Below are 20,894 nucleotides of genomic sequence, written 5' to 3' on the forward strand. Positions count from 1 at the left end.
TGTTGTCTTACCTTCATGCTGATTGTTTACTTTGGAAGCTGCTTGAGCTGGAGTTATTTTGTAGTAAAGAAGAGAATAGTTGGCATAGAACCCAGCTTCTCCATGGCAGCAGCTATTATGCAAATTATCCTGGATCTTCACATTTCATTAAAGCCTTGTTTTCTCCCTTTACATACACAAAACAGGAAGCTAAGGGGGCAGCCCTGATCTGTCGGAGACCTTGGAGACAAAACAAGGTGCCACTCTTTTCCCAAAGTATCGTCCTTTACGGAAGCACATGCTCCCATAAATGGAAGGGAAAAACAGATCCCTTCTATTGCACTGTGCAGCCTCTGCTATAAATGTACCAGGAAGACTGTAAAATACCACAATTAATTTCATCAGGTTCATCCTCAATTCTTGCTTTCATTTTATAGTAGAAACTTTTCTAATCAGTGCTGCATTTGGCTGATTGAGCAGTTTACTTTCTCTTAAAGTGTAGAATGTTAGGGATATCTGCTTGAGTCTGTATTGTGGCTTGTTTTAATGATGTACATAATGAGGTACGGTGAATGTGAATGTTTCTCATTTTATTGTTGATCTTACTAATGGAAAAAGTCATTATTGAACTAAATTGATAGAAGGCATAGCTTCCTTAGTCCCAGAGAATTAAGTCTAAATATCATCATGTTGACTCGCTAATTCACATGCTGTTTTTTATGGTTTTCTGTTCATATCTTTTATTTCCTTTTAATGACTGTAAATCACTCCAGAGATATATACCAGACTACTCCCTAAGTGCACGTTGCTAATGAATTCTGAAATAGAGCTGCATAGAAATGAATGAAGACTTTTGAGCAGACATCAGAATTAAAGGCCCTGTATGATGAGATAACAAACCCAGAGGTTTTATGAAACTTCATTAATAGAGAGAAAAGATTGAATATATGATGAAAGGGAAATTCCCAGTCTTACCTCACCTTGTGAGTGAGTGTCACTGGGTACATAGTTCTAAACTGTATCTCCTTCCCAATCAGTCAGATAGGGATTTTGGGGGAGAAATACTAAGAAAAAGACTGTAAATTGTTAGATAATATGCTGTGGTGGTGATTTTTCACTTCAGGAATGAAATAGAAATCAAGTAGAATCTGAAGACTTCCTTTCCTCTGCTGTTGGTACCTGGGACAGGTTGACATCTTATGTTTGTCCCTTAAATTACATTAAATAGCAAGAAGAGCTCTTTGCTGGTGGATGTTCACAGCTCATAATAATTTCCTTATCATTAGTGCTATTCTTATATCATAATATTCTCTGAAGAAATTAAACTTACTCTAGTAATATGTTTTGACTGACTCTTAATCGTAAAGGGGCAATATAATATAAGAATGAGCATAGAGTTTGAGCTTCAATCTGGAGCATAGAGTTCAAGTGCAGCACCTAATGATTTTGTAATTTAAGAAAAGCTCACAGCGGCCTGCTTCTGAAAAGGAAATATTTGGTGATTTTCTGTTAAAATGCTTGATTTAATTATCTGTGTTAAATTTCCTTTAATATTTTTGTTCAGGGAGTCCTACCACCACCACCACCACTACCATCTCCTCCATCCTCAAATGTTTTTGTTCTCTTTTGATAATATGCCACAAACTGAAGCTTTGTACATTCTTGAAGACGTGTTCTGAGTATTTGCAAAAGCAGACTTAAGAGTCTTACCCACCTTACATTTCTAATTCCTAGCATAGTTTTGCAATTAACTTACGTTTCATTCAATTATTTGAGAAAAATTTGTCCATAAATCCTTTTCTTTACATTTTTAGTGGTTGCCCTACAGTTTGCAATACACATTAACAACTAATCCAACTCTACTTTCAAATGACAGTGTATCACTTCACTGGTACATTTTAATAACAAAATAATCCAGATTTCTCCCTCCCCTCTTCCCTTGTATCATTGCTGTCATTCATATCACTTATACATAAGGAGATACACACACACACACACACACACACACACACACACACACCATAGATGATCAGATACATTGTCACTATTATTATTTTAAACAGTTATCTGTTAGGTCAATTAAGAGACAAAAGTTTATGTTTTACCTTCTCTTTTTCCTCCTCCAGTGGTCTTCCTTTCTTTATGTAGATCTGAGTTTCTGGCCTGTATCATTTCCTTCTCTGAAAAACTTCTAACATCTTGCAAGGGAGATCTATTGACAGCAAATACCCTCAAATTTTTTTTCTGTCAGAGAAAGTCTTTATTTCTACTTCATTTTTAAAGGATAATTTCACAGGGTATAGAATTCTAAATTATTGGGGTTTTTTTTCTTTCAACAGTAAATATTTCATTCCACTCTCTTTTTGCTTGCATGATTTCCGCGAATCTGGGTGTGAATCTCAACTTTGCTCCTTTATAGGTAAGGTGTGTGTTGGGTCCCCCACTCCTCAAACCAACTTCTTTCAGGATTTTTTTTCTCTATCTTTGAAAATTAAATGCCTGGGTGTAGGATGTTTTGTTTTATGTTTATCCTGCTTAGTATTCTCTGAGCTTTCCAGGTCTGTGGGTGTTGTGTCTGACATTAATATGGGGAAATTTTTGGTCATTGTTTTAAATATTTCTTCTGTTCCTTTCTCTCTTCTCTTGGTGTTCCCATTATGCATTTATTATACTTTTGTCCCATACTTCTTAAATATATATATTTTTTCTGTCCTTTTTCTCTTTGCTTTTCAGTTTTGGAGGTTTCTATTGAGATATCCTCAAGCTCAAATTCTTCCTTCAGCAGTGTCCAGTCTAGTCATAAGACCAGCAAAGTCATTCTTCATTTGTTAGTGTTTTCGATACCTAGCATTTCCTTTTATTTCTTAGAATTTCTGCCTCTCTGCTTATATTGCCCATATGTTCTTGCATGTTGTCTGCTTTATACATTAGCATATTAATCATAGCTGTTTTAAGTTTCCAGTCTGATACTTGTACCATCCCTACTTACTGTATCTGAGTCTGTTTTTAATGCTTTCTCTGTCTCTTCAAATTGTTCTGTCTTTTAAGTATGTCTTGTAATTTTCTCTTGCTAGTTGAGTGTAATAAACTGGGCAAAGGAACTGCTGCACGTTTAGTAATGGGATGATAAGGTGTGAAGAGAGAGTTCTTTAGTCCTGTGATTAGGTGAGCCTGTACCTCCAGACTGTGAACTTCGTAAATGTTTATCAGTTTCCCCCTCCCTCTTACGTGGATCAGGATGGCTAGAGTGGAATAGAGTGGGTATTTTCTTCCCTTAGATCAGTTAGACTTTGTTAAATCCCAGCAAATTAGGTTCTGGTTAGGTTCTTATTAAGAAAAACAGAATGGTCTGGTATATTTCAAAATGGTTCCTTTTCCCCTCCCCCTGAGGGAAGCAAGAGGGGATATTTCTCAGTGTGAGAACCTGATAGAGATCCAGGAGTAAAAACTTTAAAAAGTATGGGGCATCTTAATGACTGGGTCCTCCTAGAGTTTTCAACTCAAACTTGTCTACTCTGAGCCTCCAGTAATTTTAAACTTCCAGTTCAGGTTCCCCTATCCTGGCACTGGTTCCCACCAAGGTTTCTGTTGGAGGAAATTGTGATTCTCTGTTGCTCAGTCCAATACTGGGGGTAGTAGTTTGTCCAGTGATCTCATTTCTATTATGGATTTAAGAGTTGGTGATTTTTCAGTTAGTTCAACTTTTTACTTCTTAGTATGAAGTGGCCATCTCAAAGCTCCATAAACCTTTTATCTGCAAACATTAAAATGGAGGTGGTTGTAATTGGCTAACAAGATAATAAAGTTGTGAATTTCCATCTGCATCTCAGCTTTCATTGTATGCATACTAGTTTCAATATCTGCCATGTAAAAGAATGATAAGAGGAACTTTCCGGCAGGTTTTGTGTAAAGAATATATACACTTGTAAGGTACCTCACTGTTCCACTAGGTTTCAGTAAACAAACTACTTTGAATAAGTTCTCCCATGTTAATACTGTTATGTATGAAGTGTAACATTAAAACTTTCCTTTGTTCAAGCTCTTTTTTTTAACATGTAAATAAGACTAGCCTTTCCTGTTTCATTAATTTAAGTATATGGGAAGTTAATTTCAAAATCTCTAATAAAACAAGAATGATGTAGATAGTCTACTATACAGTTGACCCTTGAACAACTCAGGGGTCAGGGACGCTGGCCCCCTATGCAGTTGAATATGTGCATATAACTTATGGTTCCCCAAAAACCTATTAATGGCCTGCTGTTGACCAGAAGCCTTACGGATAACATAAACAGCTAGTTAATACATTTTTTGTACATTATATATATTACATACTGTATTCTTAGAATAAAGCTAGAAAAAAGAAAATTTTATCAAATTGTTGCAAATGTCCCAAAATTTTCTGATGTATTTATTGAAAACCATGCATAAGTGGACCCACACAGTTCAAACCCATATATAAGGGTTAATTCTCTATTTCTGCATAGAGGCAGTAATTCTGTAACTGAAATTCTGTGCTATAATTCTCTGAACACAGTGTGAGGATGTGAATAAAACACTCTATTCTTAAAATTCCCTAATCACTCATAGCCTCCAATATGTTTGTTCTTTTATCAACATCAGTTAAGTAATTTATCTTGTTTTTCCTTTTACTGATTTTCCATTCTGTACAATTTTTTCAGTCAGATGTATTCTGTTGTTAGGGGTTGTGAGATAGAGATATATTTCTGCAAATAATCAAAACAAATTTAATTTTACTTACTGTCCTGTGCTGTCAAGCAGCCATGTTTTTATATATCTAAATGTCTGATGTACAAGATACAGAAATAGGATATTTAATGATAATACTACCATTTTGTTCACAGCAGAATGAGATTTAGAAACAAGTTTTTCAATAGAATGTTTTCTCAAAGGAGATTTGTAACTTGATAAAATCTCAAAAATTTTTTGTCATCAACTACTGAAAATGATTGGTGATCTGTACAAAGACTTCAAAAAGCTTATTCAAATTTTAATCCTCATGAATCATTTCCATCTTAAGGCATTTAATTTTTTTGTATTGAGAACAACCCTTGTTTGGCATGTTTTGTTTTACTCTAACTTTTTTTTCTTTTCTTATACTATGTCCAGATCAAAGTTCATTATGGATAAAGATGATTTATTTTGAGCTTTCTCTCGTGTGAAATTTTGAGCTAAATTTTCAAACAGTGTGAAAAATTCCCAAATTGGATTTTTTTCTTGAAAGACTCAAGGATTGAAGAGAGTAAAATATTTCACTTTAAAGTTAATATGTTTAATGTTATTTAACTTAGTACACTAAAATTCTAGGAAGATTAGAATTATGATATAAATGCAACTATTATTCTGTCTTATATGATTATTTATATTTTGTTATTATCAAGTTTTGTTATAACAGAAATAGCATAGAAGTAACCATTTAGTTGTTTGGCTTTCCTGAAACTGAAGCCGTACTTGGTAGAAATCTGCCTTAAGTATAAATTCATAATATCTTTTAAAAGGATATTTAAAAATATTTTTGTAATTTTTAGTATTTCCCTGGATCCCTGTTTGTAGCTTGCCTTTTAACTAGATTTTGCCAATAAATTTATAGAGGTCTTATTTATTTTCTTTGTTCTGTACTTCTTGATAGTCATTCATAACAATGGCAAAATATCAAATCCTTATTTCTGAGCATATGTCTCTTCCCTTACTTCTGAGTTTCAGTGTTTTTATTCTTGCTCTATTATTTCATATTATGCTTTAAATTTGTCTGTTTATATCTTTGCTCATGTTTGAGATTGTCATTTTTTAAAACTAATCTCTTTTCTGTTACATATTTTTGTTACCTTTCTTCCAGAAAAATTAGCCCTATCCAGAGAAGAATTTAAAATTCACTTAACATTTTTTCCTAAGCCCACTCAAGATGGGGAGTTAGAACTAGGATTCTTCTGTGTCTATACTCTCAGTGAATCACCTCTTAAGAAGAACTCAGAATTAAAAATTTTAAAGCAAGAAAGCTGTCCATCATGAGCAACAGCAGTCAGCAGGCACAACCAATAGCAAGATTAAATTCTGTAAGAACTTAATTATTAGATAAAGAGTATAAAATAACTGTGTTTGAAATGATTAAAAACTTGAAAGAGTAATAAGCAAGAGAGAAGAAGCCTCTAAAAAATGACCAGGCAGATTTTCAAAAGAAGCCAGTGACATATATTATCTAGATATGAAAAGTATATTTACTTGATGAAAAATGCATTTAATTACATTTAAAAGCTTGGTGTGTAATATTTTAAGCATCCTATATAGATGTAGTCATGTAGAGAATGGTGAACTGGAAAATAACATTGAGAAAATTACCTACAATATGTCAGAGCCAGAGATGTCAAATATGGTAGAAAATCTGAAAGAAGATAAAGGATGGTATTAGAATTCTGGTATGTTCTAACTGGGAGTCCTGAAGAATAATTGAGGACATGTGATAGTTGAATGGTAATTTTCCATAAATGTTTATGAAGACAAGTTTCAAGAGGAATGATGAAGCTATATGTGTACTGAAACACATCTTAGTGAATCTGTAGAATATCAAGGACAGAAAATCTGAAAGAAACAGTGTGAATTAGACAAAGGAATGATAGTTAAACAAATATCAGACCTTTAAATACCAACTAAAGACAGGTTAAGAAATAAAAGGATTATCTTCAAGTGCAGAGAGAAAATAATTTGATTCAGAAGTAAGTTTCCCCAACTGACAATTTTTAAATCAACTTTTAAAGGTGTAAAGTCATTTTCAGAAATAATTGAAAATTTCAATATATAGATTGAAAGGGCTTGTTAGGTCTCATATAATGTTAATACAGGATGTTATCATGTATACAACAGTTGCATTATTTGACTTTATCAGTAAAGGTAAGAATCTCTTTGAGCCAGGTCAGAGGATCAAGTTACCTCTAGAGGATTAAAATTCAAGATGTTATCAAACATTAAAAATCAAAACAAAAAAATATAAGGCAATGTCCATGATGTCCACAAATTGGACAATTCATGTATACCAAAAGGATACTGACACATGTTTTTAACATTTGAATTCAGAGAATAATTGTTCTAAATCTTCAAGAAACTCTAGAAGACAACCTCCAATTTTTTTGTTAGCCAACTAGGAGAAGAATGGAAAGACTTAAAAACACAGGTACTGTTGCTGGTTTTCTAAATTAATAAAAATTGGGGAAATAAGGGAGAAAATGGAGTAGTTTAAGTATATATTGATTTCTTCATTTATTAGGGGTCAGATAATATTATTTGAAGTTGATAAAATGGAAAAGATACACAGTAAAAAAAAATTGATACCATATATAGTTAGATGATGAGGGAGGAATGATAAGTTTACCAATCTCTGCTAATAGTAGACAGTCCCAAATTGAAGGCTATGTATCTTAAGAATTAAATATAAGTTATTTTAAATTTCTTCAGACAGAAATATACATGCTCTACATTTCATTTTTTTAATTGAAGTATCATTGATATACATACAGTCTTACATTGGTTTCAAGTGTACAGCACAATGGATCAACAATTACCAATATTATTAAATCCTCACCCACAGTAATGTAGTCTCTGTCAACACAGGAAGATGTTATACAATCACTGACTGTATCCTCCACACTATACTACTATCCCTGTGACCAACTTATATTATGATTGGGAATTTTTGTGCCCCTTTATCACCCTTTCCCACCCATCTCCCCAGCCCCTCCCTTGTGGTAACACCAGTCACAATGTCTGTGAGACTACTGCAATTTTGCTCATTTTGTTTTGTTTTTATATTATGCAAATAAGTGATATCATATAGTGTTTGTCTTTCTCCATCTGGCTTACTTCACTGAGCATAATACCCTTTAAATCCATCCATATAGTTGCAAATGACAGGATTTCTTTTCTTTTTTTTTTTATGTATGAATAATATTCCATTTTGTATGTGTACCGCATCTTTATCCATTCATCTGTTGATGGACACTTATGTTGCTTCCATAACTTGGCTATTATAGATAATGTGTTGATAAACATAAGGGTCCATATATCTTTTCAAATCAGGGATTTTGTTTTCTTTGGGTAAATTCCTATAAGTGGAATTACTGGGGTTTTTTTGGAATTTCTGTTTTTAGCTCTTTTTTTTTTTTAATTTTTGAGAGGGCACCTCTCATATTTATTGATCAAATGGTTGTTTACAACAATAAAATTCTGTATAGGGGACTCAATGCACAATCATTAATCAACCCCAAGCCTAACTCTCAACAGTCTCCAATCTTCTGAAGCATAACGAACAAGTTCTTACATGGTGAATAAGTTCTTACATGGTGAACAGTGCAAGGGCAGTCATATCACAGAAACTTTCAGTTTTGATCACGCATCATGAACTATAAACAATCAAGTCAGATATGATTATTCGTTTGATTTTTATACTTGATTTATATGTGAATCCCACATTTCTCCCTTATTATTATTTTAAATAAAATGCTGAAGTGGTAGGTAGATGCAAGATAAAGAAAGAAAGCAAAAGTTAGTGCTGTAAGAAGGTTGGTGTAGATGATCAGGTCTGTGCCTATAGACTAAGTATTAATCCAAGCTAGACAAGGGCAGCAAAACATCCACGGATGCAGAAGATTTCTCTCAAAACGGGGGGTGAGGTTCTAAGCCTCACCTCTGTTGATCCCCAATTTCTCACCTGATGGCCCCCCTGCGACTGTGCCTGTCTTAGGTTGTTCCTCCCTTGAGGAATCTTACCCGTCTCTGGCTAACCAGCCGTCTTCCGGGGCCATACAGGGAAATGTAAAGTTGGTAAGAGCGAGAGAAGCAATATTCTTTGAAAAGGTTAGCTTTTTACTTCTTTGCAGATTTATGAGCTGTGGCTTCTATGCCCAGCACTTGTCTTGAGGTATCTTTACTGCTTGGAAGAATTATGATACTCGGTAATTTTAAATATGAAGCACGAATTCTACTAAAGGGCTGTAATTAGGAAGGAAGAAGAAAAGCTATAGAAGTAGCAGACGGAAGAAAACATGAGAAGATTGATTATTTCTTTGACATAACTTCTTGTAGAGTATCATAAGCATGTATAGGTTTTAACGAACTACTAATAAGATTGCATACACGCATTAACAGAATAGGAATACAGATACATAACAAAAGCAGTCCTACAATTACCGGCCATATCCAGTGAAACCAAGAAAACCAGTTAGGTAACCCAGGCATTTGTGAAAACTTATTAATAATATGATGGGTATTGTCTAACTGATTTTGAATAGTTTGAGAAAAATCAGACAAATTAAAACAACACATTCCTGGAAACTGTTCACATCCCATATGTTCTTTTAACAATAGATTGTCTATAGTAGCACGATTTTGAAGCACTGCAACTCGCACTTCTCCTAATTCTTGGTTGAGTTCCGACAATACAGAATTAGTCAAATTTGTTGTTTTACTGTATGCACAGGCCCGCTTAGATATCTCCTTCTGCATTCCAACGGCAAATCCAGGAAGTGGTGGGATGAATGCAGCTACAACTGCAACAGCGCCAGGATCTTTGTTGAAGTTTTTTGATGGTCATCTTCTGGAATGACTCTTCCAGAGGATGTTGATGTTGGAAGTTCTTCTTTCTGGGTAGCCAAATTAGACTTTGATCCTCTATAAAAACACAAACAAACCCTTTGCCCACACTTTGATATGACCTTTATACCATTGTGAAGAACCTATTGGAGACCACCACCCAGGAACTGCTTTTTTTTTTTTAAGAGAAAGAAATATCAGAAAAATGCACTTCTATAGCTGATCATCCGATACCCTTTAAAAGATCAAAATTAAGGATATGTAAAGCATGCATAGTTGATTTGCAGTTAATTTTATCCTATCAGGGAGTAATCCTCCCCTTTTTTTGTTATCATTAATCTACAATTACATGAAGAACATTATGTTTACTAGGCTCTCCCCTACACTAAGTCCCCCCCAAAAACCCCATTACAGTCACTGTCCATCAGCATAGTAAGATGTAGAATCACTACTTGTCTTCTCTGTGTTGCACAGCCCTCCCCTTTCCCCCACCCCCTACATTGTATATGCTAATCATAATACCCCCTTTCTTCTTCCCTGCCCTTATCCCTCCCTACCCTCTCATTCTCCCCAGTCCCTATCCCTTTGGTACCTGTTAGTCCATTCTTGGGTTCTGTGATTCTGCTGCTCTTTTGTTCCTTCAGTTTTTCCTTTGTTCTTACACTCCACAGATAAGTTAAATCATTTGGTATTTGTCTTTCTCCGCTTGGCTTATTTCATGTTTTTAGCTTTTTTGAAGAACCTCCATACTGCTTTCCACAGTGGCTGTACCAATTTACATTCCTGCCAAGAGTGTAGGAGGTTTCCTATTTCTCCACGTCCTCACCAACACTTGTTATTTGTCTTTAGGATAGTGGCCTTTCTGACTGGTGTGAGGTGGTATCTCATTGTTTTGATTTCCATTTCCCTGATGATTAACGATGTGGAGCATCTTTTCATGTGCCTGTTGGCCATTTTTTTTTTAATTTTATCAAATGTACATCACAGTAGTTCAACAGCCCTCCTCCCTCTCCCCGCTCATCCCTGCTCACTCCTCCTCACTTGTCACTTGGTCGCTTCTCAGTGTCTATTAGTCTAATGCTGTTTTGTTCCTTCTCCTTTGCTTTGTTTTTATATTCCACTGATCAGTGAAATTATATGGTATTTGTCTTTCTCTGCCTGGGCCATCTGTATTTCTTCTTTGGAGAAATGTCTGTTCAGGTCCTCTGCCATTTTTAAATTGGGCTGTTTGTTCTTTTTTGGTGTTGAGGAATATGAGTTGTATATATATATATATATATATATATTTTTTTTTTTGTATGTTAACCCCTTATGGGACAAATCATTCATAAATATATTCTCACACACTGTAGGATGCCTTTTTCTTCTGCTGATGGTGTCCTTTGCTGTACAGAAGCTTTTTAGTTTGATGTAGTCCTGCTTGTTCAATTTTGACTTTGTTTCCCTTTCCCAAGGAGATATGTCCAGGAAAAAATTGCTCATGTTCAAGAGATTTTTATCTATGTTTTCTTCTAAGAGTTTTATGGTTTCATGACTTATTCAGGTCTTTGATCCATTTTGAGTTTACAGTTATTCTAATAGTTTTTTGGTGCAGTCTTCAGGGTTTTCTTTATATAATATCATGTCATCTGCAAATAGTGACAGTTTAACTTCTTCCTTACCCAGTTTGGGTGCCTTTTATCTCTTTATCTTGTCTGATTGCTGTGGGTAGGACCTCCAGCAGTATAAGGAATAAAAGTGGTGATAGTGAACATCTTTGTCTTGTTTCTGATCTTAGAGGAAAAGGTCTCAGCTTTTCACTATTGAGTATGATGTTAGCTATGGGTTTGTTGTATATGACCTTTATTATGTTGGCATACGTGCCTTCTACCCATTTGTTTGAGAGTTTTATCATGAATGGATGTCAAGTGATTTTTCAGCATCTGTTGAGATGCTCATGTGGTTTTTATCCTTTTTGTTAATGTGGTGTATGATGATTGATTAATGAATATTGTATCATCCTTGTATCCCTGGAATAAATCCTACTTGGTTATGGTGGATGATCATTTTGATGTATTTTTTTATTTTGTTTGCTAATTTTTGTATCTATGCTTATCAGGGGTATTGGTCTAACATTTTGTTTTTTGTAGTGTCTTTGCTTGTTTTTGGTATTAGAGTGTTGCTGGCCTCATAGAAAGAGTTTGAAAGTATTCCCTTCTCCTCTATGTTTTGAAATACTTTTACAAGGATGGGTATTAGGTCTTTTTTAAATGTCTGGTTGAATTCAGCTGTGAATCTGTTTGGTCCTGGACTTTTGTTGGGAGTTTTTTAATTAATATTTCAGTTTACTTGCTGGTAATTTGTTGGTTCAGATTTTCTTTTTCTTTCTGGGTCAGTCTTGTAAGGTTGTATTTTTCTAGGAATTTGTCCATTTCTTCCAGTTTGTCCAATTTAGGGCATATAATTTTTCATAGAATTCTCTGATAATTCTTTGTATTTCTGTGGTATCCATTGTGACTATTCCTTTTTTGTTTCTGATTTTGTTTGTGTCCTCTCTCTTTTTTTCTTGATAAGTTCTACTAAGGGTTTGTCTATTTTGTTTATGTTCTCAAAGAGCTAGCTGTTGGTTTCCCTGAGTTTTTTTTCTGTTCTTCTCTATTTTATTTCTGCTCTGATCTTTATTGTGTCCCTCCTTCTACTAACTTTGGGTTTCATTTTTTCTTAGTTTACTAGTTTCTTTAATTGTGAGTTTAGACTGTTTATTTGGGACTGTTCTTTATTTCTTGAAGTAGGCCTGTATTGCTATGTACTTCATTCTTAGGACACTTTTGTGGCATCCCACAAATTTTGGACTGTTGTATTTCTGTTTCCATTTGTTTCCATGTATTGCTTAATTTCTGTGTTAATTTGTTAATTGATCCATTGATTTAAATAATCATGTTTAGCCTCCGTGGTTTGTAGGCTTTTTGTTTTCTTTGTGTAATTGATTTCTAATTTTATACCATTGTGGTCTGAAAAGTTGCTTGATACAATTTCAGTCTTTTTTAATTTATTGAGGCTCTTTTTGTGGCCTGATATGTGATCTGTTCTGGAGACCATTCCATGTACACTTGAGAAAAATGTGTATCCTGATGCTTTTGTGTGCAACATTATGTAGGTATCTGTTATGTCCATTTAATCTAATATGTTGTTCAGTGCCTCTATTTCCTTATTTATTTTCTGTCTGGTTGATCTATTGATGTGAGTGGTGTGTTAAAGTCTCCTAAAATTAATGTGCTGCAGTCTCTTTCCCCCATTAATTCTGTTTGTATTTGTTCCACATGTAGGTGCTCTTGTGTTTGGTGCATAGATTTTTATATGGCTATATCCTCTTGTTGGACTGACCCCTTTATCATTATGTAATGTCCTTCTTTGTCTCTTTGTCCTTCTTGTCTCTAACCCAACACCTAAAGAAAAGGAAAATCAGAGCTCAACTTTAGAAGAAAAGAAATTAGAATGATCAGAATGGAAATAAACAGAGACTTAAGAAATATACATATATATATATATATATATGAATGAAACTAAGAACTGGTTATTTGAAAAGATAAAATTGATAAACCTTTAGCTAGACTCATCAAGTAAGAAAGAGGGCTCACATAAATAAAATCAGAAATGAAGAGAAGTTAAAACTGACACCACAAAAATACAAACGATTATAATAACGTATTTTGAAAGATTCTTTGCCAGCTAATTGGACAACTTAGAAAAAGGGCTCAAACAAAAAAATGGTCAGCAGGTCGTGTCCAGAGTGGAGTGAGGGCAATATGAGGAATGGGGAGCAGCTCCCCCTTTCTCAGAGAGTGGTGGTTGGAGGTGGGGCTGGCCAGCAGGAGGGCCGCACTCAGGGTAGCTCCAGGTAGATGGTAAAAAAAAAGGATAAATTCCTAGAAATATGCAGTCTGGAGACTGAACCAGGAAGAAATAGAAAATTTGAACAGACCAATTACTAGTAATGAAATTGAACCAGTAATCAAAAAATTCCAAACAAAATCTCAGGACCAGATGGCTTTACAGGTGAATTCTGCCAATTGCTTAAAGAATTTATACCTATCCTACTCAAACTATTCCAAAAAACTGAAGATGAAGGAAAGGTTCCAAATTCATTCTATAAGGGTAGCATTACCCTGGTACCAAAACCAGACATGAAAGAAAATTGCAGACTAATATCCCTGATGATCATAGGTGCAAAAATCCTCAACAAAATATTAGCAAACCAAATTCAAAAATAGATTAAAAAGATCATTCACCATGATCAAACAGGATTTATCCCAGGGTGCATGGATAGTTCAATATCCACAAATGAGTCAATGTGATATATCACCTTAACAAAAGAAAAATATTATGCTAAGTGAAATAAGTCAGTCAGTAAAAGATGAAAATACCATGTGGTTTCACTTATATGTGGAATCTGAAAAACAAAACAAACAAAACAAATATAAACCCAGAGATAGCATTGGGGAGGGGAGGAGGGTTAAGGAGGTGAAGGTTTAAATAGATACAAACTTCAAATCATGGAATAATTTTGTCATAGGGATAGAAGCATAGCATGGGGAGTATAGCTAATATTGTAATATCATTGTATGGTGACATGTTAATTACACTTATGGTGATCATTATGTAATTTATGAATCACTAAGTTCATCTGAAACCAATATAATAATATATACAAACTATATTTCAATATAAGATTATTTTAAAAACATGATTCTTTAAATAATATAATTTCTAGTTATAAAAACTTATCTTTTCAATAAACAGTTTATGTAGTCCTATATGACTTCATTTTAGTTTCAAGATTACAAATCAGTCCTTCAAACTATTAAATCTTTAAATGTTAAAGCAAAATCTTTTTCTTGTCTCAGCAAAAGGCTTATGCATGTCTTAATTTGGCAAGATACAGAATAGTTTTGCTTTATATTTTATGGAGACAAGTCATGAATATTCACTTATCTTTATAGAGTGCTGTGATAGCTCTGAGCTTATTTTAAGGCATTCATGTCATTAACAATGCATAACTAAGGCTGGCAATCTCTGACTTCGATTACACTTTTAGTTAAGAATGTGGACTTTAATTTTTCTCATCAGACTGAGACATAATGGTGTAAAATATTTAATCAAATATCAGTGTGCAGTTTCATCAGTACATGAAAAGAGCTGTGCATTGCCATCTTCTAATAAATAATCTTTTTAAAATTTACTGTTGTTGCTGCCCTTCCCTCCCACTAAAATACAAGCTCTGTAAAAGTAGAGATTTTTGTCTTTATTGTTCTTTGATGTGTCTCCAACAGTGAGTAGGCACCCAGTAGTTATTTGGTGAATGAAGAATTAGGTCACATGCCTCTTCTGCATGAAATTGTCTAGTGGCTTCCTTTGTCTTGGACTAAAGAAGGGTCTATCCCTTACCAGCTGCGTGACTATGTTTCCCTTGATTACTCCAGCAAGTCTGGGTTCCTAGACTATACCAGACAAATTCCTGCCTCTTTTTGGTATTGTTCTTTTCTCAGCTAGCTACATAGGTCTCCTTCTCGTTAGGGTTTCTACATAAGTGTAGTCTCCTAGTCAGAACTTCCCCAACAACCTGTTTTAATATTGTAAATCCTTTTCAACCCTAGTCTTTCCTCTTGTGTTTCCATGCTCTGGTTTTCTCCATAGCACATTTCACCATCTTATCTCTGAAAATTTTACTTTCTACCCCTTGCATGCATTAGAATGAAATCTCTATGGTGAAAGGGATTATTTTTCCACTGCTGTTATTCTTAGCATTTAAACAGTAGGTGCTTAATAACTGTTTGCTGAAAAAAACTAATTCCTGATGAAGCAAGAATTCAGTATTATAAAGTAAAATCAGTAGTGTTCTGGAAAACTCAATTTAGAGTTATAAAACATAGCACAAATTTATTCACAATAGTAACAGCAGTATTTATGAAATGTTTAGAAATAAAAGCAAGAATTTAGGATCCATATGAATGAAATTATAAATATCCAGTGAGACCAAAAAGTTGACTAAATAGATGTTTACTTTGTAGTTATGGAGCTAAAGTTAGTGTTACAGATATCTTTTTTCCTCTACTAATATACAAAGTTAAAGCCATTTGGAGTTTTTTTACAACTTCAAATGGACTTCAAGGTCTTTGAGAAGTATACATGTGCCAAAATAACCAGAGAGCCCTATGAAAATATTCTAAAATTAGTGGTTATGGTTGTACAACTCTGAATGTATGAAAAACTATTGAATTTGTACTTTAAAGTGGTGAATATTATTATATCAAGGTCTCAGTAATATTAACATAACCAAGGGATTTCTATAGGAATACAAAAGGAAAAAATTAGTCTTTCAAGTATTAGTATATATTACAAACCTGTAGTATCAATATATTTTATTAGTGGCCTAATTAACTTAAATATGAATGAAGCAAAATAGAGAACTCAAAGGACCCAAATATGAATAGAAATATTTGACAAATGTATTTTAAATCAGTCAACGTGAAATGAGTAATGGAAAAAGTTGGTACAATTAACAAACCTTTTGAGGTAAAAGCAGCTTCCCTACCCATGGATTATATTTTAAAAATTCAGGTTGACAAATAATTTTTTTAAAGCCCTTAAAAACATTCCTTGAATATGTGGTAAAGGTTGTCATCTTTAGGAGGATAATATCTTTCCAAATATGCTATGAAACAGAACTATAAAGCTAAAGAAACTATTTTATCTAATATAATGGCTATTTGATTTGGCTATGAAATCAGGCTAGGTTTAAAATCACACCTCAGTCACTGCTTAACTGATTTTGGGCAGAAAGTCATACCTAAAACTATTCTTTTTTTAAAAAATCCATTTAACGAGGATAGTTAGAGTAACTACATCATATGGTTGTGAGGATTAAATGACAGAATATGCAAGGTACTTAGTACAGTTTTTCATATGTATTTGAATACATAAAAGATTTTAACTTCTTCTTAAGAAAAATAGAGGAGGTAGAAAGAAAACTGATGGTAAACTGGGGGAAATATGGGTAACAAGAGAAAGAACTGTTAACTTCTAAAATACTGAGGGTTCTTATTAGAAACGGTAAACTCCACAGTTAAGAAAAATAATATGGACCAACACCTTGAACAGCTGTTCCACTGCTAAAGATAATACACACGGCTAGCAAAATCATGTGACTTTCAAAATAAGAGGTAATAATGATATGTAAATAGAAATACAAAAAAGGTTATATGTCGTGAAATCTTAAACATTGACAATGGCAATAAAACATCTTTTCTTCACATCTAGACCATTGGTGTCTCAGCAAAAAAACTCACATTGCTTAATGTGAAAACATTATAAGCCATGCAAGAATGCAAACCAACAGTAAGGAAAGAGTCAATAGATGAACATAGACTTTATAACCAAAGAATTGAAAATACTGAAACCATGTGAAAGATTTTTAAATGTTTAAAATGAGCAAAAAGAACAATTTGATTAAAAACAGGACAATAACAAGTAAGTTGGAAAATGAACTAAATAGTATTTAATTCTGGAAATAATGGCATTTGAAATGAAAACTCAGTGAGTTAATCAGAACAGTAAGCAGGAGAGTGAAATGTCTGAGGATAAGTATAACCAAATCCCGCACATTGTCAAGGTTTGGGAACACCAAAATCAACATGAACAATGTTAGTTTAATGTTTAATTTCAAAATAATTATCAGAATTAAGGTTTTTAGGTATTACTGATACTTCTGCCATAAGAAACATTCTTAACAATGTAGAATATCACAAGTCATAAAATAATATATTGAATTAAAATTTATACAGTGTTTATACAGTCTGAATTTTTATAATAAACTTTTTCCCCATGCTTTCTTTGCATATAGCTGTTAAACATTTATAAGTATTTATTGTATATATCCTTAGAAATAGCTTTCCAACTTTAGACATTTATCTGAAGGAAATAATTGAAGAAGTAGGCAGAGATTTATTAATTGGATGTTCATTATATTATTTATAATAAATAACTGATTTTTATGAATTATGGCCTGTTATGAAACCATTGAATTCATAGTCTGCTTTGATTTACATCCATAGAAAGGTGTCTTCCTTGTATTGTTTAAGTGGGCTATGAAACAAGCATTTTGGGCACCATTTTTATAAAAGTATATGTATATGTATTTCTGGGTATGTGATGAAAAATGTGAAATGTATAAGTGTTTACCCATAGTTGACAGGATTTATACTTTAGTCTCCATTTTATTTTTAGTATGCATACTTTAATATTTGGAATATAACCATTTTTATGTTGAAAAATATTAGTGAACTTAATATAAATGGAGTTGCATAGTCTCCACTTTTGTTCTGGCTTCTTTCATTTAATGTTGTTTGTGAGATTTTATCCACATTATTGTACAGAGTATAGTTTGTTTAAATAGATTTTTAAAGGTAGTTAAAATTAGAAGTATCATAATTTCCAGATTTAAATATATTTTTAAATACTTAAAATAATAAAGGCTTTTAATTTTTAAGTTTGTAAAAGTGTAAGAGTACAGAATTGGAATATTATTTATAGGATGGGAAGAAAATGTAAGGGTTTCTTTAATTATGAGCTTAATGTATGTTAAGTTATATATGAGACTATCAAAAAAGCAAGTTTCCTCTTGGGCAAAATTGTAAGGTTCCAGTCCAAAAGAAGAGATAGTTCCTTTAGTTCTGAGTTTCTCAAATAATGGTTGTTTTGTGTTCCACTTTCATTGCCATATGTAAAGAGGAATATTGACAAATTGAAACATGTTCATCAGGAAATGATCAGAAAGCAGTGAGACTGCTTGGAATAGAAGGCTGAGTATATTGGTTGAGTTCAAATGTGGGAAAAGCTGTTGGAAGAAGAGGGTTGACTTATTCTATGTGATTTGAGAAAGTGAGGCTCAGACTAATAGATGAATACTGGGGAAAGGCAGATAATACTTCACTCTTAGGAAGAACTTTTTTTTTTTAGTAAACACATTTCATTATGGTTAATTTCAAATAAAATAGAAGAGTGACTAGTACAAAGTGAAGAGACTAGAGATATGTACATACCTATTACCGGATCATCTTGTACATTCCCTATGTAATATCTGGAACAGTCCTTTCTACAAGGAACTCTGGTTCATTTTATTGGGAAGTGTTATTATTGACTAGTCTTGATTTTAGAGGTGTTAGTTGCTACTGGGTTTTCATTTTCTTTAGGGATTTCATTGGATAGAGGTAAGGAAGAAATTGTGTGAGTGTATGTGTGTTAAAGACTTTATGTATTTCTTATTGAAACTTAAAGTTACATGGTTTTGATTTTAAATAAAGTTACTTCTTTGATTTTATATTGTATCCTTTTTCCTCTAAAATATCAGTTCCTAATGATATTCACATAGTAACTTATTTTATGTCTCTCTCTCTCTCTATATATATATATCTATGTTCAAAATAACTCTACCAATATTACCACTAATAGGCTCACTGCATGCGATTTAAGATTTCTGTGTGGGCAGTCTTTTTGTCTTTAGAGTGTATAGTATAAATACTGTGTTTTAAAGTAATTCAAAATAACTATCTTCCATACATTTATGTAATTAATTTGATAGATATTGGGTGTATTTTTTACATTATTTCCAATATTTAGAGATTTGGGATATTTTATTCATGTTATAATTATGTTTCTTAAATATGTAAAACATTTAATTGCAAAGTCAAAACCATAAAACAGATACATAGAGATCTAACTTCTAGACGTGTTTTCTCTTTCATAGGTGACTATTTTCATTAATCTTTGGTTTTTTCTTCCATTTTTAATATAACCGTGTGTGTGTGTGTGGGTGTGTGTGTGTATTCCTTCATCCCCATCTTAGACAAAAGGTAGCATATTATAACCACTGTTCTAATAGGTTTTTTTTTCAATTTAACAGTATATCTTAAGTATCATTCCATAGCAGGTTTTTTGCAGTTTCATAGCACTCCTTTGTTATATATATACTTTGGTTTATTAAGCCAGTCCTCTGTGATTTTGGATTTAATCTAAATCATTGAAATTTGGATAATTGGATCATTTTAGGGTTTTGCTATTAAAACAGTGGTAGGTTTTATAGCTTTCTGCAGACTTTTTGTCATCATATCTTAGGACAGATTCACTAAAAGTGGGAATCTTGCTTAAAGGTATAGTTGAATGCATGTGGTATTTTTCTAGTTATTACCAATTTCCCTTCTGTGGTGATGATATCATTTTACATACAGTACATTTCCAGGTGTCCTTGAATTTGATTTTGAATTTTCTATCCTGTTCCATTTGTTCTTTTTTCAGTTTCAGTTCTATACTTCCAATGAAATGGTAGAGGCTTTAAAAAATAATATTTGGTACAGCTATCACCTTGCTTTTCTTGTTTTTAGATCTTGCTAGCCGTTCCTGACTGTTTTTCCTAATGAGCATTATAATTTTTCTTATTCCTGAAAGAAATCTTGGATATATTTTTATTGGGACCACATTAAATTTATAAATTTTCTTAGGGAAAATTGACATCTTTGTATCTTCCTAGGCAAAAACACAGTATGTCTTTACACTTATTTAAGTTGTTCGTTTGTATTTTATAGTTAAGATTCTTCTTTATGTCAGTTAATACCTAGATTTAAAAAATTATGTTGAAACATGAAGGGGAGAGAAAAAGAACTCTTAATTGTTACCCAAAAGTAAACCAGACTCTTGTGTGAAGTAGTGAATTTATTTGTAAAGCATATAGTAAGGATTCATGTACTGGATAGCAATTTACATTAATGACCTCAAAGTTATTTCCAACTCTTAAGATTTGACATAAAAACAGATTCTATAGAAAATATGAATGTGTTTTATTGTCTTTCCTGTTCCTCTAGCATTAAGAGAGAACTTGATTGCTCATTCAAGACTATAATTGAGAAGGAGTTAAAAGAATAGAAGTAGGTCAGGGATTGTCCTATATTAGTCTGTAATCATTAAAATCAGTGAAGAAGGTAGGCTGGGAACCATTTCAAAAGAGGACCGTGGAAACTGTAGCTAACTATTTCTCTTCAAAAACAGTACATTCATCTAATGTGTATTTAGCCTAAAGTAAGATGGAAGTAGACTTACTTTGCTTTGTTAAAACAATGTCAAAAAATTTAGGGATATTTCTAAATAACCAGTAATATACAGTTTTATGTGCTTGAAAGTCAACATCTTGATAGCTTCTGATAGAGCAGCAGAGGAACTAACATACTGTGTCATTAATGTAACATGAATTAGATTTTTTAATAAAGAACACTATTCTGTAATATATCTGA

General features: G+C 33.1%; 1 protein-coding gene across 8 annotated transcripts in view; it reads left to right on the plus strand.

The window, feature by feature from the left end:
* Positions 1–20,894, plus strand: part of ASH1L (ASH1 like histone lysine methyltransferase) — a 217,948-nt gene that overhangs the window by 53,884 nt on the left and 143,170 nt on the right. The window lies entirely within an intron of this gene.

Source organism: Manis javanica, chromosome 14 (genome assembly GCF_040802235.1).
Source record: "Manis javanica isolate MJ-LG chromosome 14, MJ_LKY, whole genome shotgun sequence".
Lineage (NCBI taxonomy): Eukaryota > Metazoa > Chordata > Mammalia > Pholidota > Manidae > Manis > Manis javanica.